General features: G+C 41.1%; 1 pseudogene; it reads left to right on the top strand.

Moving 5' to 3' along the window:
- Positions 1 to 209: 209 nt before the first annotated feature.
- LOC142172968 (zeatin O-glucosyltransferase-like) lies at positions 210 to 25,114 on the top strand (annotated as a pseudogene).
- The last annotated feature ends 1,603 nt before the right edge of the window (positions 25,115 to 26,717 follow it).

The raw sequence follows: 26,717 nt of genomic DNA, 5'->3' as shown, positions 1-26,717 counted from the left end.
CCACTTCTAACATCCATTTCCAAGAATTCCCAAATCCGCCATCTCATGAATTCTCTCAATATTTTTCAAATACATCTTCTCATCAAACCGAGTCACACTTTGTACTACCCATACTTGATGAGTACCTTATGTTGCGCGAGCCTGTAGGTGCATTCTTACTAGAGGTTGCCAGAAAAACGCGTAGAGTGGTGGTCATTTATGACTCTCTAATGGCTTGTGCTGTTGAAGCCATAATTTCTATACCAAATGCGGAGGCCTATTGTTTTAATCCCTCATCTGCTTTTATGGTTAGTTCCACATATTGGGAAGTTGCACTGAGACGACTTGATGTTTTCAGCGTCAATACCACACAAGGGGATGATTTGTGTCGTATCCAATTTTCGATCTAGAAGAACCAGGTTCTTCTAGGTGTTCTAACTACTACTGTTTGCGGAATTAAACGTACATAAAATAAAGAACACAGAGATTTTTACGTGGAAAACAACTGGCTCAAAAGGTGAAAAAACCATGACCTACTACCCAGTAGGATTTTCCCCAACACTTCACTAAATCACTAAGCCAAAACAGCATTTACAAAACTCTTTATAAACCTAAGGATTACCTTTAATCCCGTTGTAGCAACCAGCCTCTAACTGTTGCGACAACTTCAAGTTAGCCTTAACTTGAACTCTCAAAGTACCTAATACAATTGCTTCTATGAAAGCTGGAAAGGTACAACATTAAACCACCTACTACAATTGAACTAGAATAAGAAAACACACAATAGAACTGGTTCTTCTATCTCATTCAAGTAGCTTCAGGAGTGCATACTCAAATCTCACATAAACTACTTGCAAAACCGCTTTGATCTTTTGCTTTCAATTTAGTTTGACTTTTGCATATGTGCAGTCCATGTAAAAGAGATCAATCACTGTCATTTAATAAGTTAGTAATCAGATTTTGATTGGGATTCAATTTTTGATCTTCTATCGTAGTTGAGTCCTTGAAGATATCAAACTCTAACACTCTTTTTATCCGGATTGTGTTCTCTTCATATAAGGAGACTTTCTTCCCTTATCCAATATGCAACCTTTTCGATCAGATCAGGAGATATTGCTACTTGATCAGTGGGACTTATCTCCTTCACGTGCATCTTACATGTATAGGTTGATCATGACTGTGCTTCACATGATGGACCTGGTCCATGACTGAGTTCATTTGTCATTCTTCAAAAGTTCACCTGTTCTTGGGCCAACAAATTCCCCATTTTTGATGATGACAAACTCTGTGCTTTTTACTGATTAAAAGACCTGTAAGAACTCAGCTTAACCATCAACACTAGACTTAGAAAATTTACTTCTCATCAAGGACCAGGTTAATTAGGTTATAAATATCACTTATTCAGAATAATGGGTAAAGCACAATATCTTCCCCCTTTTGGCATCTTCAAAAAGTTGCATACGTAATGTGAATCCCAGATTTTATAAAGTACTCATGGCCACTAGGGAAACTACAAGTGAAAACATGGTGCAATTATCAATAATCAACAAACATATTTAAAATATTAAGGTCAGAATCATCATAGAACAAGAGAAACAGTTGTTGTCATTGATCATGATATGTTGCCATTAACAGTCCACAAAAAGAAAGAAAAACTTTCAAAACATGAGCAAAAATAGAAAAATCCCTAATCCGGGTCACTGGGGTTCACTGGGGTTACTAGACAGGTTCAGAAGACAAGTACTAGGAGACTTAAGGCTTGGAGGAACTAGAGGGTTGAGTTTGGAGAAGGTTCAGTATATCCTGAAGGATTCCATCACTCTTCTCCTTTTATCTTGCTAGCTCAGTTCTAAGTCCATCCCTCTCAGTTTCCAATTCAGCCACACGAGCCTTGAGCCTAGCAATTTCAGCATCCTTAGTTCCACATTTCTGAACCAAAGTCCTAACCTTGCTGTTGATGGGTGTCTTCAGAGATGAACCAGGTTCAACTGGGATGGCATTGACTAGATATTCACAAGCCAGAAGAGTCTTAATGCCAAAATGTTCCTTGCTTGATGCCATTTCCCATTTCCTCAAAGGCACGTTCAGCCTGTCCAGAACAGTGGTCAGTATGAAGCCATATGGAGTAGCATGAGCCTTGGAGCCATTGATGACCCTGTCTAGCAATTTTACAATGAAAGTAGGCCACTTGATCTGCTTTCCTCTCTCAAGGCACTCCATAAGAACTAGGTCCATGTAATTTGCAGTATGTCTTCTCTCTTGTCTGGGAAGTAGGCACTTGTTGACAAACTCAAACACAACCTTGTGTTCAGCCCTCATCTCACTTTTCTGCACAACCCTGGCTTCATTCACATCCTCTGAATCACAGAACCTCTTGGTGATCTCAAGAGCAGTAGGTAGGGAGTCCAGGCATGGCCACCTTTGCCTAGTGTAGTCATCAAACCCTTCAGAGGGTATATCCAGAATTTCTCCCAATTTCGCAGCATCAAATTGCACTGGGGACTCCTTTCACCAAGCTACTGACAACCCCATCCTTAACATCAACATTTGCCATGAACTCAATTAGTTCATCTCTGGCTAGTCTCCCATCCATCTGAAGGACCATGTCCTTCCAAGCTTGAGCAGTTAAAGAGTCAACCAACCTCATCATCCCTAGTTCTACCAGGTCCTTCAACAATCTACCTTTCAAAATTTTTCTTCTGCCAAAGATGGCAAACTTGTCCTGGTCCTTCTCAGATTCCTCTTCTTTTTCTTTTCCACTCCACTATTCATCATCTGAAAATTTTGCTTACTTAGCTTTCACTGTAGATCTTGTCCTCTTGGCTAGTGAGGGTGCATCAGACACAGGTACAGAAGAAAACTTCTTGGAAGAAATCTTGGACTTTTTATGTTTGGGTGTAGGAACCTCCACTGTTGTACCCCTTTCTTGATGGACCAGTTCCATCTCCTCTTCCTCTACAACCTCAGAGGATTCTGCAACCTTTCCCTTTACCTTCTCCATTTTCCTTTTCTTGCTTTCTTCTAGAGCCTTTTGTAAGCCAGCTTCACTTTGTTATACCCTGCTTCTTGTGGATTTTCCCTTAGGCATTGAAGAGGCAGTAGGTTTTGGGGATGAAGTTTTTCTTTTCTTGGATGGTTGGGAACATTTGGGGCTCTTGGTGTGGTAGCTTTGCGTTTCTTTGGGTCATAACTTGTCCAATCTTTCTCAGTAGATCAGCTAGGGTCTCTTTAGTAGATGAAACGAGTTCATCTCTCCTTTTGCTCAAATGAACCAACCCCTCAGTAGTCTCCCCAGACCCATTTCTCCCTAACTTCATGCCACTCTATTCTAACCTCTCTTGTGCAACCCCATATATAGCAAGAACTGATCCCTTCCTATTTCCCCTCTCTTCACCACATGCACCCTCTCTCTCTTTTTCTTTTTTCAGACTTCTTTTTACCTCCACTCCTACTCATCTCAGCCAACTTAACATCCCTAATGGGTCCAACCAGAAAAAACCTAGTTTTAAAGTTTTCAACAACAGATGAACTTACCTCAGTAGGGAATTCTTGAGTCTTCTCAGAGTCAGAAGACCCATGTCCTTCCCCCTCAGTCGCAGATTGAAAGGATTCAGACTCAGAACTGGAATCAGAATTTGGAGCTGGGCTATCTTTCACTTGGCTAGCTTTCAACCTTTCATTTAAAACCTTTCTCAGAGCCCCAGATACTATAGTTTTTCGAGCCAACATTTTCTGCCTTCGAAACCTAGGTTTTGGGGATTCACTAGGAGGAGTAGATGAGGATGAATTTGAGGGTGATAGTGGTGGAGGAGAACAGGATGATCTTGTGGGTTAGACATTTTTGTTTGTTTCTTGAGTTAATTTGGGAATTTTGGAGAAGAGAGCAATTAGAGTTGAAGAAGAGAATTTTTGACCGTTTTAGAATAATGAAGAAGATTAGAGATGTGGTGTGTATTTAAAGATAATTAGACATTTATTCAGTAACGATAGTTTTTCAGGGGTCAAATAGAAGTCTAATCAATCTGTAATTCCAGACTTTTAATGATTATTTGGATTCCCTAGATATTAGGCAAAAATTACGGTTTTAGAGTTCTAAATGGACGAAACTGGTTCAATGCTTCAACGGATCGTATTTTCTAGGAATTTGGCAAGTATAGAACTTTTGCTCATGATTGAATTGTTAATATTTCTAATTGTGCAAAGTATTAAAACCATACCTGAGCTTTCATATGAACTCATATTGATGAACCACGTTCTTCATTTAGAATTCTCTTGAACATGACTCAAGCCATAATAGAAATTTTTTTGTAAGAGATCAGTGAGTCATATATACACATGTCACAGGAGTATGCTAATTAAAATATGAGACTGAGTAAGAATTAATCTAGATATTTACACAAAGTTAGAATTCCTAGCCAAAAATTATTTTTTCATTTTTTTCTGAGCTGGACCTATTACGCGATCTTAATCATCCCTAATTCCAACCTGTTCCTCTCAAAGTTTTCTCCACTCAGTGCTTTAGTGAAGATGTCAACAATTTTCTTATCAGTAGTACATAATTCTATGGAGATCAGATCTTTCTCTTAGTTGTCTCTTAAGAAATGGTGCCTAACATCTATGTTCTTAGTCCTTTTATGATGAACATGGTTCTTTGTCATACTTATAGCACTAGCGTTATCAGAATATAGGAATGCAACCTACTTCTATACCAAAATCTACCAGCTACTATTTGATCCATAGCAATTGAGCACAACAAGAAGCAACAACAACATATTCAGCTTCAGCAGTTGACAAGGCCACGAAATTTTGCTTTTTAGTAGCCCATGACACAAGACATGAACCAAGGAAGTATGCCATACCTGAGGTGCTCTTCCTATCCACTAGAAAACCTACATAATCAGCATCAACATATCCTACTAAATTGAAATTGCTACTGATCACTGCCGACTCAACACTACACTATGGTAGGAAGAGCGGATCGCAATAGCTTTTACCCGAATAGAGGTTCGGGATCGAATTTTCACAAGGAGCTAGTAGTGGAGTTGTATTTTCTGTCTAGCCTAGAGTTGTGGTTGTGCTTCTAATGTCACTTCAATCATCTTTTGAGTTTTTGTATTTATAACTAATATTATAAAACTACGGATTAAAGCTAGATTATGCTAGGAGAATATTGCTAAGTTGTAATTAATGAGAAGGAAGAGCACTAGGGTTGTGGCATTACCTTGGTGGCTAATTGACACGTAGATGTTACTTAGGTTTGATTGACTTGTTTGGGAGTTATGTTATAACCGTTGCACAAATTTTAGCCACTCTCACACCTCTCGGTAGAGAGAATGATTTTACCCGATTGACTCTCTCGAGACCAATTGGGTTGGCAAATTAGACCAAACAACTAGGATTCAAGTAGGGTGATTACTCTCTCGAGATTTAACCTATTAATTGGGACTATCATTTCTCATGAGTCCAGCCCAATTTCTTGTGGGTCAACTTTGAGGTCATAAACTCTCTTTCTCAAGAAGAGTTAAACCCACAAAGCTTGAATCAGTGTTTGCAACTACCAATTCTAAATTAAATCATAAAATCAACCCAAATAACAAACACCCATAGTCAATCTAACCCTAGATGGAAACACCCATCAATTACCCACACTAGGGTTGTGCCACAACCCTAGCTAATGGGTTTAGCTACACATAATTAAAGAAGAAACTGAAGAAATAGATGAAGAACTACACATATTAATTAATTACTAAGAAGAAACTACAATAATCTATTGTTAATGGGAAGCAAATATGCCAAAAATGGCTACAACACCAAGCGTAGCTATTCTCCCGTTCTCAGATCTGACCTCCTCCCTAAAAAAATAGTAAAATGTTCTATTTATACTAGACTGAAAAAACGGGACAAAAATACCCCTGTGGGGTTAGTGCGGGCCACACAAAATTGACCGCGGCCGCACTGGCTCTTGGGTTTCAGTTGTTTGATGACTTGAACTTGGGGGTACGGAACGCGTGGGAGTGTACCGCGGCCGTGAAGTAAACTGGCGCGGTCCGCGCAGACGTGACCGCAGAACGCATGAGGACAAATGCCCCTTTGCTGAACCCTATAAATGCAGACCGCATAGAGAAGAAGTGCGGCCGCGAAGCTTCTCCGCGGGATGCATGAATCCTACCGTGGCCGTGTGACCTTAAGCTCGAAAAATGTCCAGTCTCTGAACCTCCTAGTGCGGCCGCGGTCATTGTTACGCGGTCCGCACTAGGCCCCCTTTTTATTCACTTCTCTTGGTCTTTGATACTTGAGCAGGTTTCACTCCTTTTTGAGCCGATTTTTGACATCTCGTCACTTTGTCAATCAATCCTGCAATCAAGCACAACTTGTGAGCATTTTGGGACTGTTTTTGTATCAATTTATACTCAAAGCATAGGCAAGTTGGGACATAAACACTTTAAAATCCTAACTTATCAACTCCCCCAAACTTAAACCTTTGCTTGTCCTCAAGCAAACAAAATAAGATCCGCCCCTTAAAAGAACATCCCAGTGATTCTAGCTATCCTAAAATAACCTCAGCAAGTATCAATTGGGACTAACAATTGCCCTCAATACGAATGCATCATTAACACATTTAAAACTTTGAAAACTATGGATCAAGTGCGACACAAGAGCATCAAGAGTTGACACATTTCATCAAAGAGCTTTTCTCACTTACTTTGGTCATTGTGGAACCCAAACTCTTATATCCTCAAATCTCCCTAAGCGAACCTCACCTTTTAAATATTGACACACAAATCGAAGAAAATGAAATTTTACTCATCTCTCTCAAAAAGGAAGGTCACAAGTCCGGCTCTAAGTACCATATGCTTGCCACTTATGTAAGTATCCACTAATGTAGGCTCCCTTCAACTTGAGATCAAATAGGGCTTTTGTGGAGTCATTTTGAAGGCTTTTAGGCAAGGGTAGGACATGTTTTTATTCATGTGGGTTCAATCTTCCCTTAAGCACTTCTTTTGATTCATTTCGGCACAACTTTCTTGGCTCTTTTTGAGGATTTCACTTCTTCACAAGGGGTTAGAGAGACACATTGTCACTCTCTCTTATACAATTCAAAGCATTTCTCGTTTTTCTACTTTCTCCACACTTTTTTTTGAATCCCTTTTTATTCTTGTTCACATGGGACTTTCTTTTTGTCCTTTTTCTTTTCTTGCTTTTTCATTGCCTTCTTTTCTTTCTTTTGTACCTTACTGCTTTGCTTCCTTTCTTGTCTCTCCCCCCAAACTTAGATTTTTGCCATTACTCAAGGGAATATTTGGGTGCCAATAGAGGGTAATCATTTAGAACGGGTATAGACTTGTAGCATTGGTTCTTGAAAGAAACAGGTTTAAGGCTCAAAAGGATTAACTAGGGATTATTTCATTGGGAGGCTATAAAATTTTTCAACTTAGCATTTGGATCAAGGAGAGCCTATAATCATTTCTCAAGTCAAATTTCACCTAGGATTTCACCTTAACAGACATTCAGGGCAAGTTCTAGACCATTGGCTCGGGACTTGGACTCAAATTTCAATTCCTCACCACACACGCTAAGGATTTGCTAAAGACATCGAGTCGAGGGCCCACAACGACCTTAGTTATGATTTAAACACACAATGGTCCAAAAAGACCACACGATGATCGTTTGGTCAACGCAAGAGTTTCAAAGCCACGACTTTCACCGTCCTGAACACAACATTATGTCTTTGACCATAGGATCAAAGGCAAATGTGTTAGGACCAAGTGAAACCTTGCTTGAGGTACTTTTAACTACGCTTATCAAAAACAAAAGAAAAATCAAAGAAACGGACTCAAACCCTTAAGAAGGTTGTCACGCCATCTATCATTGGGAAGAGCCACCCGATTCGCACAATACTCCACCCTTTGAAAGAACTGTGGCATTAAGAAAACCAAGGGCTTATTGGAAACGCCAAAATCAAAACAAGCGGCTACGAGCCTAACTACAAAGCTAAAAATGAAAATTTAGCAAAAATAGAAAATGGAATGAATATGTACAATAGGGGAGTAGAATATACAATGGGGGATGAATATATACAGAAATGTAAAGTTATATACAACCCAAAGTAAAAAAAAACACAAAATCAATAAAAATAACTAAGAATCTATATATATACAGTCATCCAGAAAAGGTAGGGCACACCCCCACGAGTAAAAGCTGACATTGTCCCAATGCCAACTATCAAATAAATATCAAAACAACATAAAGGATATAGGATCTCCCTAGGCCTGGTCCGTCTGTATTGGATCATCAGTGGTCCCCAAGTCCTCTGTATGTATGAGAACCTCAAACTGGTTTCCGATCTCCTGCTGCTCAGCTGTTGGGACTAGGGCCTGCTCCTGAACCGACTGACTGATAGGTGCATCACTGGAGGGGGTCTCCTGTGGGTCTGGTAGCTCAATAACTGCACCAACTAAATTGGGGAGCTTCCTCTTATTCCTTGGGGGCTTGGGTGCCTGCTCCTGCTCCTGCTGTGGCTGTGGCACTGGTGCTGCTGCTGGGGCTGGATCCCCGAATAACAAGTCTAAAGGCATCTGGTCTGCCAATAGCCTGCCCACATCAGTCCGTAGCACTCTCACCGACTCCTTGGATGCCCTTAACTTCCTCATCTTCTTGTGCTCCTTGGAAAAATCCCTCAAAGCCTTGCTATGTGAATCTACCGACATAGTCAAGGCGTCCTGAGTCCTCATAATCTTCTCCTGATTTTCCAGGAGCTTCTGCAGTGTGTCCTCAATGGACTGAAGAAACTGAGTAGTGGAAGGTGCTGAATGAGCCTCAACTATAGCAGACAATGTGGATAACTTGGATGTCGCAGCTGACATCCAGTTGTTCAAACTGGCTAGTGTCCGGCTCAACTGCTGGGCCGTGAAAGGATGAGTCCGGGAAGAAGGGACCCCCGTGTCAACTGATGTACTGGGGACAACAAAGGAGGAGGGTCGTGGAGGCAAATCATCATCAGTGGTGACCGTAGGCATGGTGGAAGGCTCTGTGGGGGCCTCAACCGAAGACACTACCGCCACTGGCTCCTCAGACTGGCCAGCTGGAGTGGAGGAAGGCGGCTTGTAACCTTTGTCTTTGGGGTTGTCTGGCCCCTTCAAACTGTACCAGGAAAATGGAGCCACAGGTTTTACCTTGACGTTAAACGGTCTCTTCTCCACCTCCAAGTCCCGGAAATACATAGTAAGGGTGCTGGGAAAAGGGTAGTTCCGGTCATGCTCAACCCCGACTGCAGAAATGGTGCGGGACATCACATTTCCCACATTGATAGGGTAACCTGCCATAATAGAAGCAATAAGAACCGCCCGGGCAAGTGGAATAGTCTGATCATGAGTGGTCGGGTCGAGCCGACTGCATACAAAGGTCAACCACCCTCTAGCCTCAAAGTTGAAAGTTCTCCGAAGTATTTTGGTCCCTACTTGTAGCCATTCTGGAACCGTACCCGGGATTGCCAGGTACGAAGCTAACCACGGACGAACCTCCTCACCCATTGCTAACTTTTCATTATACAAGGACTCATCTTCGTCAATGAACCCCAAATACTCATTCAACGCCTTCCTGGTGAAAACCACATTTTTGTTTCACTTTCGTCACTTTAGTGCCTTTCATGATATGGGCCACATTGCTGTAAAACTCCTTGACCATATGCTCATTTGCCTTCAAACAATTGTCTTTAAAGAACTCCCAACCTGCTCGAGCCTGGAACTGTCTATGCACATTGGGGTTTAGGGGTAGAAAGTCTTTGTCAATAAAGCTCCGCTCTAGTATCAACTTCTGTGCCGGCCACCATTCTCTAAATTTGTGGAACGCCACCTGGCTGACAAACCGAACTTCCTAAACTTCAGGTTTTCTAGTTCTCTCAACACCCCCAACCTGGGGCACCCCACTTCTCAGTACCTCATTATTACTATTAGTCCCGCCTTCTGCACTCTCCCCAGATACTAAAGATGTGGGGGAGGTGGAGTATTCACCACTGCCTGCTGCTGAGCCATCAGATGACTCAGAATGTATACGTTGTGGGGCTTGGGCGGTATGTGAAGCCGGGACGGCAGTAGCTGGCCCTGAATCAGAAGAGAGGTCCTGGGATGGTACGTACTCACTCCCCGATTGGTCGTCTATAGCAATTTATTTCCTTGTTTTCAGTTTAGGTCGGGAAGTGAGTTTAACTTGTTTCCCTTTTCCTCCCCAGGAGGGGTCACCTCGGCCGGGTTGTTTAGCACCTCTTCCTCGTTATTTTACCATTGTCTGCAAACAAACACATCTAATATTGTTAGTTGAAACACAGGCAGTGAAACATGTGACTGAATTAAAATTGTAGAAGCAAAATGAAAGTTGCAGACACTGCTGCAGAACCAGGCTCCACAGACTACGCCATTAGGAATGCGGCCGCGTTGGAGGCACCGCGGACCGCGCTACAGCGACCATGGGCCGCACTGATCAAAACCCTAGGAAGGGTCTTCTCTGAATCTCACACCGCGGTCTGCACAAAATGGGGTTGCGGCCGCGGTGGGCCAGCGCGGACCGCACAAACGTTACCACGGCCGCGCTGGACATAAGTGGTTTCTCAGTCATTCAAGCATCGCGGACCGCATGGAAGCATAGCGCGGACCGCGCTAAGGTGACCGCGGGCCGCACTGGGTTAGGTTTAGTGAGTAAACTAGGGATTGCATGCTTTTGTTCTATTTTTTGTTTAACTTTCTACCCCTACTTGTCCCTACTCATGTACACAATCCTTAGTATTGAAACTAGCATGGAAGCTACCCTAGACTAACAATTCGAAGACAACTGTAAAGGCAAAGAAGTTTCAGACTACTGGCAAGCAATTAAGATAAAAATAAAAATAAAAGAGTAATAATCAAAAATGCATGAAATGTTACCAGGATTATGGAGAATGAATGTAATATATCCACACAAGCAAGAATCTCAGTTTTGGACGGGGATGAACAGTAAAATTAGGGTTCTGGGTTTCCAATTTTCAAAAAGGGTAAAATGAGACCCTTGGTCTCTATTTATAGAGCCCAGTAGGACCCGTACTCACCTACCAGCGCGGCCGCACAAAAGTAACCGCGGACCGTGCTGGGTTTATTTGTGTGACCCCTCGTGATGAAGCCTACGCGGACCGCACAGGCATGTACTGCGGCCGCGTCAGTCCACCACGGACCACACTAACTTGACCATGGCCGCGATGAAGAACTTGAGAGAGTCCCCATTTTGACTCATGCCAGCGCGGACCGCACAAAATGCACCGCGGCCGCGCTGGCAATCTTCAGAGACTATGCCATTTACCAACTTTGTTTTGCACTGTTTCAACACAATCCCTACAACATCTCATAAATAGTTAGCTCAAAAATCCTAAGCTACACATGGGTTGCCTCCCAAGAAGTGCCTGATTTAACGTCGCGGCACAACGTATGTTACCACCACATTACTTTAGATGAAGAAGCGCCACTACGTGGCTGCCATCGAACTTTCCGAGATAATGCTTGACCTGGTGACCATTGACTCTGAAGACTTCTCCATTTTTGTTTTTAAGATCAAGAGCACCAAACGGGGTCATGAACACAACTTCAAATGGCCCACTCCACTTTGACTTGAGCTTACCCGGAAATAGACGTAACCGGGAATTAAACAAGAGAACCATATCCCCAACTTTGAACTCCTTTCCCCGAGCATATTTGTCGTGAAGGTACTTCATTTTGTCCTTATACAAGGATGAGCTGGAGTATGCATGGAATCTAAACTCATCGAGCTCATTAAGTTGTTCAACCCTCAGATTTGCAGCAACACCCCATTCTAAGTTCAACTTCCTCAAGGCCCACATGGCCTTGTGCTCCAATTCTACCGGAAAATGGCAAGCTTTCCCAAACACCAACTGGTATGGGGACATACCAATCGGAGTCTTGTAAGAGCTGTCCGATAGGCCCAAAGAGCATCATCCAATTTTTTCGACCAATCGGTCCTATTTGCATTTACAGTTTTAGACAAGATACTCTTAATTTCTCGGTTGGAGACTCCACTTGACTGCTAGCTTGAGGATGATAGGGGGTGGTTACTTTGTGATTAAATTCATATTTGGCTAGCAATGAATCAAAAGCTTTGTTGCAAAAGTGAGATCCCCCGTCACTAATGATAACACGGGGAGTGCCAAACCTCGTGAAGATACTCTTTTTAAGAAATGTCACAACACTCCGGCCTTCATTGTTGGGCAAAGCCATGACTTCAACCCACTTGGAGACATAATCTACCGCCATTAGAATGTAAGTATTTCCACAAGAGCTCACGAAAGGACCCATGAAGTCGATGGCCCAAACATAAAAAATGTCTACCTCGAGAATTGTATTGAGGGGCATTTCATCCCTTTTTGAAATTCCACCAGCTCGTTGGCATTCATCACATCTTTTGACCACATCACCGACATCTTTAAACAAAGTAGGCCAATAAAATCTGCAACTAAGCACTTCAGAAGCCGTTCTCGCCCCACCATGATGGCAACCATAGGGTGAGGAGTGGCAAGCTTACAAAATACCCAATTGCTCCTCTTCCGGGACACATCGTCGAATCACACCATCGGTGCAAATCTTAAACAAATAGGGCTCGTCCCAATAATAATCCAAGCTATCCCGTTTGAGCTTCTTCCTTTGGTTAGAAGAGAGCTCACACGGGATGATTCCGGTAACCAGATAGTTTGCAATATCGGCGAACCACGGTATTCCACTCATTGACACCGCAATAAGTTTCTCATTAGGAAATGTATCATTGATCTCAAGGCCGTCACAGGGCCTCCCCTCCACCAAACGGGACAAGTGGTCTGCCACTTGATTCTCGCTACCCTTCCGGTCAACAATTTCTAAATCAAACTCTTGAAGGAGAAGAACCCATCTCATCAATCTTGCCTTTGAATCTTTCTTGGTCATCAAATACCTAAGGGCGGCATGGTCGGTGTGCACAATAACTTTAGCCCCCATAAGGTAAGGACAGAACTTTTCCATAGCAAAAACAATAGCCAACAACTCCTTTTCAGTGACTGTGTAGTTCCTTTGAGCCTCATTTATGGTCTTGCTTGAGTAGTACACCAGATGGAACATCTTGTTAAACCTTTGGCCTAAAACTGCCCCCACCGCAACGTCACTTGCGTCGCACATGAGCTCGAATGGTAAGCTCCAATTTGTGCGGTGATGATGGGGGTAGTGGTCAACTTTTGTTTAAGGAGCTCAAAAGCCTCCATGTATTTCTTATCAAAAACAAACTTGGCATCTTTCTCTATCAATTTACACAACAGGTTAACTACCTTAGAAAAATCTTTGATGAACCTCCGGTAGAAACCCGCGTGCCCAAGAAAACTCCTCACTCCTTTCACAGAAGTAGGGGGAGGAAGCCTTGAAATAACCTCGATCTTGGCCTTATCAACTTCAATTCCTCGCTTCGAGATCTTGTGACCCAACACTATACCCTCTTTTACCATAAAATGGCACTTTTCCCAGTTTAGAACAAGGTTGGTATCTTCACACCGGGCCAACACTCTATCCAAGTTTACCAAGCACTCCTCAAAAGAATCCCCAACCACACTAAAATTATCCATGAAGATCTCCAAGATATCCTCCACCATGTCGGTGAAAATAGCCATTATGCAACGTTGGAAGGTCGCCGGAGCATTACATAATCCAAATGGCATTCTGGAGAAAGCGAATGTGCCATAAGGACATGTGAAAATCGTCTTCTCTTGGTCCTCCAGGGAAATGAGAATTTGATTGTACCCCGAGTAACCATCCAAAAAATAATAGAAAGCCCGGTCCGCAAGACGATCAAGCATTTGGTCAAGGAAAGGCAATGAGAAATGATCTTTTCTAGTCACCTTGTTCAGCTTTCGGTAATCCATGCAAACTCTCCAACCCGTCACTATCCGAGTCGGAATAAACTCATTGTTGTCGTTGGTCACCACAGTCATTCCACCTTTTTTCGGTACACATTGCACTGGAGAAGTCCATGAACTGTCAGAAATGGGATAAACCACACCTGCATCAAGCCACTTTATAACCTCTTTCTTTACTACTTCTTGCATAACCTCATTTAGTCTTCTTTGATGCTCAAGTGAAGGCCTCGCATCCTCCTCCAATATGATTTTATACATGCAACAGGCAGGGCTTATACCCCGAATATCAGCTAGAGTCCATCCGATTGCCCTCTTTCGCCTTTGAAAAACTGCCATGGTGGCCTTAACCTGCATGTTAGTAAGGAAAGAAGAAAGAATGACAGGTAAAGCAGAATTTGAACCCAAGAATTCATACCTGAGGTGTGGAGGAAGTGGCTTCAACTCCAACACTGGTGGCTCCTTAATCGATGGCTTTGTTGGTAGAGTTTTACGATTTTCAAGATCCAAAGATAGACTTCTAAGCTCATAAGAATATGAACCCATACCATGCAATGCATTCACGCACTCCACTCTACTAGCATCATCATTGACATCTATGTTAAGAACCACGACCTCAAGAGGCTCTTCAAAATTGATCATGGAACTTGTGTCATCCACTATCACGGCTATGACAATGTCCACAAAAGAACACACCTCCGTGCTATTTGGTTGTATCATTGATTTGCAAACATGGAATACCACCTTCTTATCTACCACTCGGAATGTCAACTCACCCGCTTCAACATCAACTAATGCCTTCCCTGTAGCTAGGAAAGGTCTTCCAATAATAATCGGCACTTCAAAATCCACCTCACAATCTAATATGACAAAGTCGGCCGGTAATATGAATTTATCAACACGGACAAGAACATCATCGATTATGCCCAAGGGTCTCTTCATCGATCGATCTGCCATTTAAAGTCTTATTGAGGTAGGTCGAGGTTGCCCAATTTCCAAAGTCTTGAAGACCAAGTACGACATCAAATTAATACTAGCCCCCAAGTCACAAAGGGCCTTTGCAAAATCCGCACTTCCGATGGTACAAAGGATAGTAAAAGCTCCGAGATCCTCAAGCTTGGGTGCCATTGAATGCACTATGACACTCACTTGATGGGTCATCTTAATTGTTTCACACTCCATCGACCTTTTCTTTGTAACCAAATCTTTCATAAACTTCGCATACCCCGGCATTTGCTTAAGTGCCTCAACCAAATGGACATTGATTGTGAGGCTCTTAATCATGTCAATGAATTTTTTGAATTGATTGTCACTCTTTTTCTTTGCTAACCATTGAGGATAAGGTGGAGGTGGCCTAGGCAAAGGTGCCTTGGCTTTTGTACAACAGGTTCGGGCATGTCAATCACGTGTTCCCTAGATGGGTTCACGACATCTTGAGTCTCTACCTCGGCCTCATCATTAATATCAATCCGCATATCATTGTTTGCATTTTGATTAACCACATCATCAACAATCAAAGGTACATCATCATCCCGCAACTCAACATCTTCATCCATAACTTGCTTTTGTATTGAGGCATTCACATCACCGCCTCTCCCACTTCTTGTTGTAATCGCCATCACATGATTATTATTCCCACCCTTCGGATTCACCACCATGTCACTTGGTAGCTCACCCTTGGGACGAGTATTCAATGCTTGAGAGATTTGACCTAATTGCACCTCTAAATTCCGGATGGATGTGTTATGAGAAGCTAATTGGGCCTCGAAATCTTGGTTCTTTTTCATCATTTGCTCGAACATGCTTTCAATTCTCCCCATATCACTTCCGGATGAACTTGAACCTTAAGAAGGAAATGGGGGTGGATTGTTTGGTTGTTGGTACATGGGGGGCCTTTGAAAGCCTTGCCCCCGGTTGCCTTGGTTCCCGCTATTGTTCCACCCACCTTGATTGTTGTTGTTGCCCCAATTATTGTTACTCCCATTCCAATTTCCTTGGTTGCTTTGATTACCCCAATTGTTGTTTTGGTTGTTGTTATTCCAATTACCTCCGCCTTGTTGTTGATTGCCCCAATTTCCTTGAGGACGCCATTGTTGGTTGGACGAGTTACCTCTATTCCCTTGGTAGTTGTTGACATATTGGACCTCTTCGCTTTGATCATCATAGCACTCATTTGAATAACCACCACCATCATTGTTGTTGTCATATTGTTCACAATTACCTTGAGGTTGTTTTCCTCTTTGTCTCCTTTTCAACATAGAAACACCTTCCATTGCATTGACTTGGCGTGGGTTTTAGACTTGTTGCAATTGCGCCTTTGCTAATTGATTCATAGTTGTTGTAAGCTCGGCGATGGATTGGCCATGATCGTGCAATTCCTTGTGCAAATAGATGACCGTGGGGTCACCTTGGGGCACATTTGCTTGGATTTGCCATGCCGAAGAGGTGTCGACCATTTCATCAAGTACATCACATGCCTCTTGGTAAGAAAGTTTCATAAAGTTCCCTCCAGCCAATTGGTTCAGAATGCATTGATTCGTGGTGTTGATGTCCCGATAAAAGGTTTGCTGAATCATAGCCTCGGTCATGTTGTTATTAGGGCACTCTTTAACCATTGTTCTATATCTTTCCCATATCTCGTGCAAAGGTTCTGTTGACTCTTGCTTGAAAGCTAGAATTTCATCCCGAAGAGCTTCCATGTGACTTGGAGAAAAGAACTTGGAAATAAATTTGTCCGCCAATTCATCCCATGTTGTAATAGAATGATTGGGGAGCCTTTCTAACCAATCCAATGCTTTACCCCGAAGAGAGAATGGGAAAAGCCTCAACCTCAATGCATCCTCGGACACGTTGGTCTTCTTGCTACCCCAGCATGTATCCACGAACCCTTCAAGTGTTTGTAGGCATTTTAATCGGAGGCACCCGTGAAATACCCTCTTTTCTCGAGCAAGGTCAGCATAACATTTGTGATTTGGAAGTTCCCCGCCCGGATTTGGGGAGTAACAATAGCACTGGCGTATCCTTAATTTGGTAAAACTCTGGGAGCCACTCTCGGTGGTGGCGGAGAAGGGTCTGGAATATTGTTGTTCTCATTTGCATTTACATTGACATGTCGGCCTCTCCGTGGAAGTTGAGGTAAGACCTCATCTGGTTCTAGATCTTCTACCTCCTCCCCCGCTATCACATTGCCGAGAGGGTCATTTGCATTAAGAGCCATTGTACCTGATTGATCGACACAAATGAAATTAGTAAACAAGAAGGAAAGAGAAGTACAACACAAAACTAACTAAATAGATAATCAACACCATAAGCTCCCCGGCAACGGCGCCAAAAAGTTGATCGCTGCCGACTCGACACTACACTATGGTAGGAAGAGCGGATCGCAATAGCTTTTACCCGAATAGAGGTCCGGGATCCAATTTCCACAAGGAGCTAGTAGTGGAGTTGTATTTTCTGTCTAGCCTAGAGTTGTGGTTGTGCTTCTAATGTCACTTCAATCATCTTTTGAGTTTTTGTATTTATAACTAATATTATAAAACTACGGATTAAAGCTAGATTATGCTAGGAGAATATTGCTAAGTTGTAATTAATGGGAAGGAAGAGCACTAGGGTTGTGGCATTACCTTGGTGGCTAATTGACAGGTAGATGTTACTTAGGTTCGATTGACTTGTTTGGGAGTTATGTTATAACCGTTGCACAAATTTTACCCACTCTCACACCTCTCGGTAGAGAGGATGATTTTACCCAATTGACTCTCTCGAGACCAATTGGGTTGGCAAATTAGACCAAACAACTAGGGTTCAAGTAGGGTGATTACTCTCTCGAGATTTAGCCCGTTAGTTGGGACTATCATTTCTCATGAGTCCATCCCAATTCCTTGTTGGGTCAATTTTGAGGTCATAAACTCTCTTTCTCAAGAAGAGTTAAACCCACAAAGCTTGAATCAGTGTTTGCAACCACAAATTCTAAATTAAATCATAAAATCAACCCAAATAACAAACACCCATAGTCAATCTAACCCTAGATGGCAACACCCATCAATTACCCACACTAGGGTTGAGCCACAACCCTAGCTAATAGGTTTAGCTACACATAATTAAAGAAGAAACTGAAGAAATAGATGAAGAACTACACATATTAATTAATTACTAAGAAGAAACTACAATAATCTATTGTTAATGAGAAGAAAATATGCCAAAAATGGCTACAACACCAAGCGTAGCTATTCTCCTGTTTTCAGATCTGACCTCCTCCCTAAATAAAATAGTAAAATGTTCTATTTATACTAAACTGGAAAAACTGGACAAAAATAACCCTGTGGGGTCAGTGCGGGCCGTACAAAACGGACCGCCACCGTACTGGCTCTTGGGTTTCAGTTGTTTGATGACTTGACCTGGGGGATGCAGACTGCGTGGGAGTGTACCGCGGCCGCGATAACTGGCGCGGTCCGTGCAGACGTGACCTCGGACCGCATGAGGACAAATGCCCCTTTGCTAAACCCTATGAACGCGGACCACACAGAGAAGAAGTGTAGCCGCGAAGCTTCTCTGCGGGCCGCATGAATCCTACCGCGACCGCGTGACCTTAGGATGGAAAAATGTCCAGTCTCTGAACCTCTTTGATACTTGAGCAGGTTTCACTCCTTTTTTGAGTCGATTTTTGACATCTCGTCACTTTGTCAATCAACCCTACAATTAAGCACAATTTGTGAGCATTTTGGGACTATTTTTGTATCAATTTATACTCAAAGCATAGGCATGTAGGGACATAAACACTTTAAAATTCTAACTTATCAGCTACCTTTGGGATACCAAAAATACAGATCAGTGGTGCCTTTTAAGTATCTTAGTATCCTTTTGACAACAATCAGGTGAGACTCTTTAGGATTTGCCTGAAAGCGAACACAAAACTAGTAGTAAGATACAAGAGTGAACCAATCATACCCCTATACAACTTTTGATCAACTGATGAACCAGGTTCATCAATATCTAATTTAGTGGAAGTTGCAATGGGTGTGTCTATTTCTTTAGATTCTTCCATTTTAAACTTTTTGATTAGCTCCTTTGCATACTTCTGCTGATGGATTATGATTCCATTTGGACTTTGTTTGATCTGTAAGCCTAAGAAAAAGTTAAGCTCACCCATCATGCTCATTTCAAACTCAATCCCCATTAATTTTGCAAAGTCCTTACCTAGCTTATCAGTAGTGGCCCCAAAGATTGTCATCAACATATATTTGTACAACAAGGAGATCCTTACCTTTTTCCCTCAAGATTAAGGTACTATCAATTTTACCTCTTTTGTAACCATGCTCCAGCAAAAATTTGGACAATCGTTCATACCATGCTCTTGGGGCCTACTTGAATCCATGGAGAGCCTTGTCTAACTTGTACACATGCTCAGGATATTCCTTGCTCTCAAACCCTGGAGGTTATTTCACAAACACTTCTTCTTTCAGGTAGCCATTCAGGAAGGCACTTTTGACATCCATTTGATGAAGAGTGAATTCCATGTGTGCTGCAAAGACTATGAAGAGTCTGATTGCCTCTAGTCTTGCAACTGGAGCAAAGGTCTCATCATAGTCTATGCCCTCCTCTTAGCTGTAACCTTGGACTACCAGTCTTACCTTGTTTCTTGTAACTGTTCCATCTTCATCGAGTTTGTTTCTGAAGACCCATTTTGTACCAATGACTGATCTGTCCTTGGGTCTTGGAACTAGATGCCAAACTTGACTTCTCTCAAACTAATTGAGTTCATCTTGCATTGCAATTACCCAATCTGCATCTTGCAAAGCCTCAACAATATTTTTAGGCTCAGTAAGAGATAAAAAGGCATCAAAAGCACACAAATTCTTTAATTGTTATCTAGTATTGACTCCAGATGTTTGATCAATGATAATGTTCTCAATAGGATAAGAACTTTGATACTTGTGAGGTTTTACAACCAACTGGTTTCTGTTAGATTTTTCTCCCATGTTCTGTTGCTGAGGAACAGGGTCATGAACAAGTTCTTTTAGGGGATTTATTTCAATTCCTCCTTGACTAGTTCCCCTTGTCAGGTTGCCCTTGATGGAAGAACCTGTTCCATCACCTGTTCCTTCTTTTGGTGCCACTTTGACTTGTGCTGAGGCTTCAGTCAAATCCTTTACCAATCCAATGGCTTCATCTTCGTGTTCCTGTCTCTCAAAAAGAATGTTAGTTTCATCAAATACTACATGTACACTTTCTTCTACACACAAATTTCTTTTATTGAACACTTTATATGCTTTGCTATGTGAAGAATATCCCAAGAATACTCCCTCATCACTTCTGGGATCAAAATTACCTAGGGAGTCTTTTCCATTATTGTGCACAAAACACTTGCAACCAAATGCCCTAAAATGGGATATATTTGGTTTTCTCCCTTTAAGTAACTCATAGGGAGTCTTCTCTATAAGAGGTCTAGTCATGCATCTATTGATAATGTAACATGCAGTGTTTACAGCCTCTGCCCAGAAGCTATGGGGCAATTTACTAGAAAGAAGCATAGTCCTAACCATGTCTTCAAGAGTCCTATTCTTTCTTTCAACTACTCCATTTTGTTGAGGTGTCCTAGGGGCAGAGAATTTATGATCTATACCATTTTCATCACATAATTCAGCAAACTTAGCATTCTCAAATTCAGTTCCGTGATCAGACCTAATTGATGCAAGTTGATTTCCTAATTGTTTCTGAGTTTTTCGAACAAAGGCAGTAAACATGTCAAATGCTTCATCTTTAGATGTTAGAAATAGTACCCAGGTAAATCTAGAATAGTCATCAACAAGTACCATTACATACTTCTTTCCACCTCTACTCATGGTTCTCATTGGACCACATAGATCCATATGGACCAGTTCCAACGACTTGGTTGTGCTTACCATTTTCTTGCTTTTGAAGGATGATCTTACCTGCTTCCCCCTTGCACAAGCCTCACAAACTTTGTCTTCCTTGAACTTGATGTTAGGTAACCCTATCACGAAGTCCTTAGAGACCAATTTGTTTAGCTGATTCAGACTGCCATGACCAAGTCTTTTGTTCCACAGGAGGGGATCATTATCCAGCACACTTAGGTAGGTCAGTTCATTTTTTGAGAGAGTGGACAAATCTACAATGTAAATATTGTTAACTCTTTTTCCCTGCAAAACAATCTTGTTAGTGGTAAGATTAATCACAAAGCATTAGTAGAGGTGAATGCTACAAGGTTATCTCTGTCACACAGTTGCGACACATTGATAAGGCTATATTTCAATCCATCTATCAAGTAGACATTCTCAGTGGAGTGAGAGTCTGTCTTACATACCTTTCCAATCCCAATGATCTCACATTTCTTCCCATTTCCAAAGGAGACATTGTCTCCCTTTAAGTTCTTAAGTGAAAGGAACTGGTTCTTGCTTCCAGTCATATGTTTTAAGCAGCCACTATCCATGTACCATATTTGGCTGCTTCCCTTCACTTGGACCTGCAAAAAGAAATCAGGGGTTAGTCTTAGGAACCCAAACTAGTTTGGGTCCCTTTCTATGGGCAAAGGGATAAATCAGATTCCTTCTAGTCCACCCAGGCAGCCTATTTTTTCTTGAACAAAGGTTTTGTTCTTTTGACTAGCCTTTTCTTTTGCATTACATTCATTTTTGTAATGGCCAGTCTTGCCACAATGTGTGCAAATTTTATTTTCAGGAAGAGTGAGGTACTTGCTTTTAGGATCTCACTTAGGTGCTTGAGTTCCATAACCAAGTCCTCTTTTGTTGCTACTGTGATGTTCGTGTAGCCAGGAGAGTGCATCAGAAACCTTGTTCCATTTGCAAGTTCTGTCTAGTTTATGTTTTACCTTCCCTAGATCTTCTTGTAGTACTCTTATCTGCTCATCTTTCCTGTATAGCTCATCCTTCATTTTTCCTAAGTTTTCTTCTAGGGTGAGATGAGTGTGATCAGCTATCTTCTTTCCTGTTCCTAGTTTCAATTTTAAGTTCTCAGACCTAAGTTCTAGGACACTAGTGTCAAGTTCAAGAACCTGGTTCTTCAACTCAGTATTTTCACTTTCACTCTCATTAGCCACAGACTCTAGATTTTTGCACTTGGCTTTTAGGATCATACATTCCCTAGACAGCTTTTCATTTTCATTGTTAATTATCTCAAACTCATCAATGAAATCCTGCAATAGCTTAGACAACCTTTCTTTAGACAGGAATTTAATCTTGTATTTGAGATGAAGAATACTTACCTCTTTATCATCATCTGATTCTCTTATGGCCATAAGAGCTTATTCATCTCCAACTTCATCTTCTGATTCCTCATCTGATGTTTCTCTCTAGGCAACAACCATAGCATTTGTTGATCCTTTGTTCCTTTTTGGTTGAACCCGTTCCTTCTTTCTGTTCCTTCATTCAGCCCTTTCCTTCTTCCACTCAATTTCCCATTGAGGGCAGTTCTTAATCATGTGATCAGTCTTACCACACTTGTAGCAGCCCTTATTGGTCTATTTCTCAAGAGCTCTTGGTTTGTTGAAGGTTGCACCTCTTGAAGAACTCTTTCCTCTCATCAAGTAATTTTTGAAATTTCTAGTAATCATATCCATTTCATCATCCTCCAGATCTGAACCTTCAGCAATTCTGAGAGCCAGGCTTCTTTCCTTCTTGGGTGCATCCATTTTCATGGTCTGCCTTCTCAATTCATAGGTAGTAAGGTTTCCTATTAGTTCATCCAGCTTGAGGGTAGCAATGTTCTTTGATTCCTGAATAGCAGTAATTTTGCTTTCCCAAGAGACTGACAGAACCCTGGTCAAAAATCTTCTCAACTTTGTCTTCTTAGAGAATAATCCTTCCAAGAGATTTAAGTTCATTTGTCAGTGTGGTGAACCTTGTATACATCTCTTGGATGGTTTCTCCTTCCTTCATGGTGAAGTTCTCATGCTGGGAGTACAACAGTGTTCCTCTGGACCTCTTCACTTGAGGTGTTCCTTCATAAGCCACTTGCAGAGTGTCCCAGATTTCCTTAGCAGTAGTACATATTTGAATTCTACTGCACTCATCTGGACCTAGTCTACACACAAGCCATTTCTTGGCCTTGGCATTTTTCTCCCACTTCTTCAGGTCTTCAGCAGTGCAGTCAGCCCTTGTCTTAGGCACATCCGCTCCTTCAACATTCTTCTTTGTAGTTGCTAGAGGACCATCATTTACTATGTCCCAGAGCTCATAGTCTTCTCCTATGATGTGATCCCTCATCCTGTTCTTCCACCAAGAATAGTACTGACCATTGAAAAGTGGAGGCCTAGCAGTGGATTGCCCTTCCCAGTTCCCAGGTGGTGCACTCATGTTGATATTTTCCTAAGGTATTAGCCTCTTCAAGGATAACCTGCTCAGATACCAATTAATGTTTTAAGTGTCAATACCACACAAGGGGGGGGGGGGTGATTTGTGTGGTGCCCAATTTTCGATCTAGAAGAACTAGGTTCTTCTAGGTATTCTAACTACTACTGTTTGCGGAATTAAAAGTACATAAAATAAAGAACACAAAGATTTTTACGTGGAAAACACCCGACTCAAAAGGTGAAAAAATCACGACCTACTACTCAGTAGGATTTTCCCCAATACTTCACTAAATCACTGAGCCAAAACAGCATTTACAAATCTCTTTGTAAACCTAAGGATTACCTCTAATCCCGTTGTAACAACCAACCTCTAACTGTTGCGACAACTTCAAGTTAGCCTATAACTTGAACTCTCAGAGTACCTAATTCAATTGCTTCTATGAAATATGGAAAGGTACAACATTAAATCACCTACTACAATTGAACTAGAATAAGAAAAAACACAATAGAACTGGTTCTTCTATCTCGTTCAAGTAGCTTCAGCAGTGCACACTCAAATCTCACATAAACTGCTTGCAAAACCGCCTTGCTTTTTTGCTTTCAATTTAGTTTGACTTCGGCGTATGTGCAATCTATGTAAAAGAGATCAATCACTGTCATTTAACAAGTTAGTAATTAGAGTTTGATTGTGATTCAATTTCTGTTCTTCTATCGTAGTTGAGTCCTTGACGATATCAAACTCTAACACTCTCTTTATCCGGATTGTATTCTCTTCATATAAGGAGATTTTCTCCCCTTATCCAATATGCAACCTTTTCGATTAGATCGGGAGATATTGCTGCTTGATCAGTGAGACTTATCTCCTTCACGTGCATCTCACATGTATAGGTTGATTATGACTGTGCTTCACATGATGGACCTAGTCCATGACTGAGTTCATTTATCATACTTCAAAACTTCACCTGTTCTTGGGCCAACACGACTCCATCTCCCTTCATTTGTTGGGAGATTTCTACTCCCAAATGGGTGTGAATTTCCCGACGATCTTCCATCCCTTGAAAATAGTTTCATACTTCAGTTTCTTGATTTCATTAAAATGCAATATAGGCATAACAATTTTTGCTCTGGAAACCTATACGCTACGTGCAAGGCTGTTGAGGGACCTTATCTTGATCTTCTTGCAAAGTTCAATAGGTTACTAGGAAGGGGCAAACAATGGGCTATTGGTCCATTACATCCTGTTGAGCAAGAGTCAAAAAACGATGATCAAAACATTAATCGTCACACGTGTTTGAAATGGCTAGATAAACAAGAACCAAACTCGATAATATATATATGTTTCATTTGGAACAACAAGTTCATTATCTACTGAGCAAATGAAAGAGCTGGCTATAGGGTTGGAAAAGAGTCAACAAAAGTTCATTTGGGTAGTTAGAGATGCTTTCTTAAGAGAAGATGAACAAGTCCAAATTCCCCAAGGTTACGAAGAGAGAGTAGAAGGAAGAGGAATTGTGGTGAAATATTGGGCACCCCAATTGGAAATCGTAGGACACTCATCGATATGAGGCTTCCTGAGTCACTCTGGGTGGAATTCTATCGTAGAGAGCATTACCACGAGAGTTCCATTAGCTACATGGCCCATGCTTTTTGACCATCCGAGGATCTCAATTCTTGTCACAAAGGTGCTCAAAATTGGCATCCCTGTAAAGGATTGGGAACGACGTGATGAGTTAATTACATCTACAATTATTGAGACTACTGTAAGAAAATTGATGGATTCGCCCGAAGGAAATAAGATGAGGGTGAGAGTGATCGAACTGGGTAAAAAAGTCAGACAGTCCATGATGGAAGGAGGGGATTGTCCAATAGAGATGGATTCTTTCATAGCTCATATTACTAGGTGATAAGCTATTTTTATTACCAATAATATGTAATTTCTTTTTGCTACACTAATGTTAATTTGAGTGTTCCCAAAGTTTGCATTAAGAGCTTCATTCTTTAACTTTATGCAGTTTAAGTGCAGTAAACTAAGATGTGGATAAACCAAAAACACAGAAATATTTACATAAAATATCACCTAACTCAAAAGATAGCAAAAACCACAATCTATCACGTAGGATTTAACTCTAAACCGCACTAAAACACATGAGCCAAAAAAGATTCAGATTACAACACTTGCAATCTAAGACTTAACCCTAAGCCTTTGCTCTAATGATCCCATGATTGTCACACACTTTCAAGTCACCTTTGACTTGAAAGTATAAAAGTTTCACAGGTTTAAACATTTATACTTCTCAACAGAGCGAAATTACAACTCAAAAACCTAATACAATTGAAGAAGGATTCAAATCAAGTTATACATATGACTGCAAAGAACAAACAACTTCATCCATGTTGAGACGAACAATGAATGAAATCTTCAAAATGGTTTTTGATTGAAAGTTGAAATTGTGTTTGTACATGCATTTTACTTGAAAAAACTTTGAAGTTTTGTGAGTAGAAAACTTCAAAACTACTCTAGAGCTATTTTTGGGATTTGAAGATTTTGTTTTTAAAATCTGCTAAAAAGTGGTAAAAATCTATAACAAACAGATATTTGAAAACAAAATTTGAAATAAAGCTCCCAAATTTTATAGCCAAATGCGAGCTTAGTTTATTCTTTTCCAACTTCAAAGAAAATCAGCTACTTCTCTTTTATGTATATTATTTTAAAAATTGATTTTGATTGATCTACACGTTAATAGAATCTCATCGGAAAGGTTACTTAAAGTTTGAATAGGAAGAGTTGACGAAGAAATTCTTCTTTCTTTTTTCAGTTAGAAGTAATTAAGAACTGTGTGTAGATCCCAAGAAAGAAGAATACACAGCTAAATTTAACATCAATCTTTTCTCTCCAAAAAATTTCCTTAACCAGAATGGATAAGCCTGAATTCACATATTCAACTAAGATCAGACTTAGTGATGGAAGAAACTTAGCTTACAAAGAGACAGGTGTTCCCAAGGAGAAGTCTAATTACAGAATTATATTTGTTCATGGCTTCAACAGCTCAAAAGAATCGAGTTTTCTTGCACCACAGGTAGGTATCTTCCTCCATAATTTAACTAATCATCTTTGTTCCTTTACTCCTGGCTGGTCGCAACAGAGCCAGAATTTTTCATTAAGGGGTGTCAAAAAATATATAAGAGTAACTATACAAAAAGATCAAGGAGAGTCAATATATAGTATATATCGATATATAAAAAAAGTTACCTACCTACACAATGTATCTTTTCCGCGAAGGGGTGTTAGTTGACACTCCTTGCTATAAGGTGGCTCAGCCACTGGCTGGCTGGAGTCATAGGAAAATTTAAGATTTAGGATCAATAGGTTCAAATACGAAACAAAACCAAAACTAGCCCAATACGAAATTAGTTTTAACAAGTCTAATATGTTTTGAACGACGAGTTACAATGTAGTTGTTGATTCTTGAAATAATGAACAGGAAATGATGAACAAGATGGGGATAT

Source organism: Nicotiana tabacum, chromosome 18, assembly GCF_000715075.1.
Source record: "Nicotiana tabacum cultivar K326 chromosome 18, ASM71507v2, whole genome shotgun sequence".
NCBI lineage: Eukaryota > Viridiplantae > Streptophyta > Magnoliopsida > Solanales > Solanaceae > Nicotiana > Nicotiana tabacum.
The sequence above is the reverse complement of the archived record's forward strand: the minus strand, read 5'-3'. Positions and strand labels throughout refer to the sequence as shown.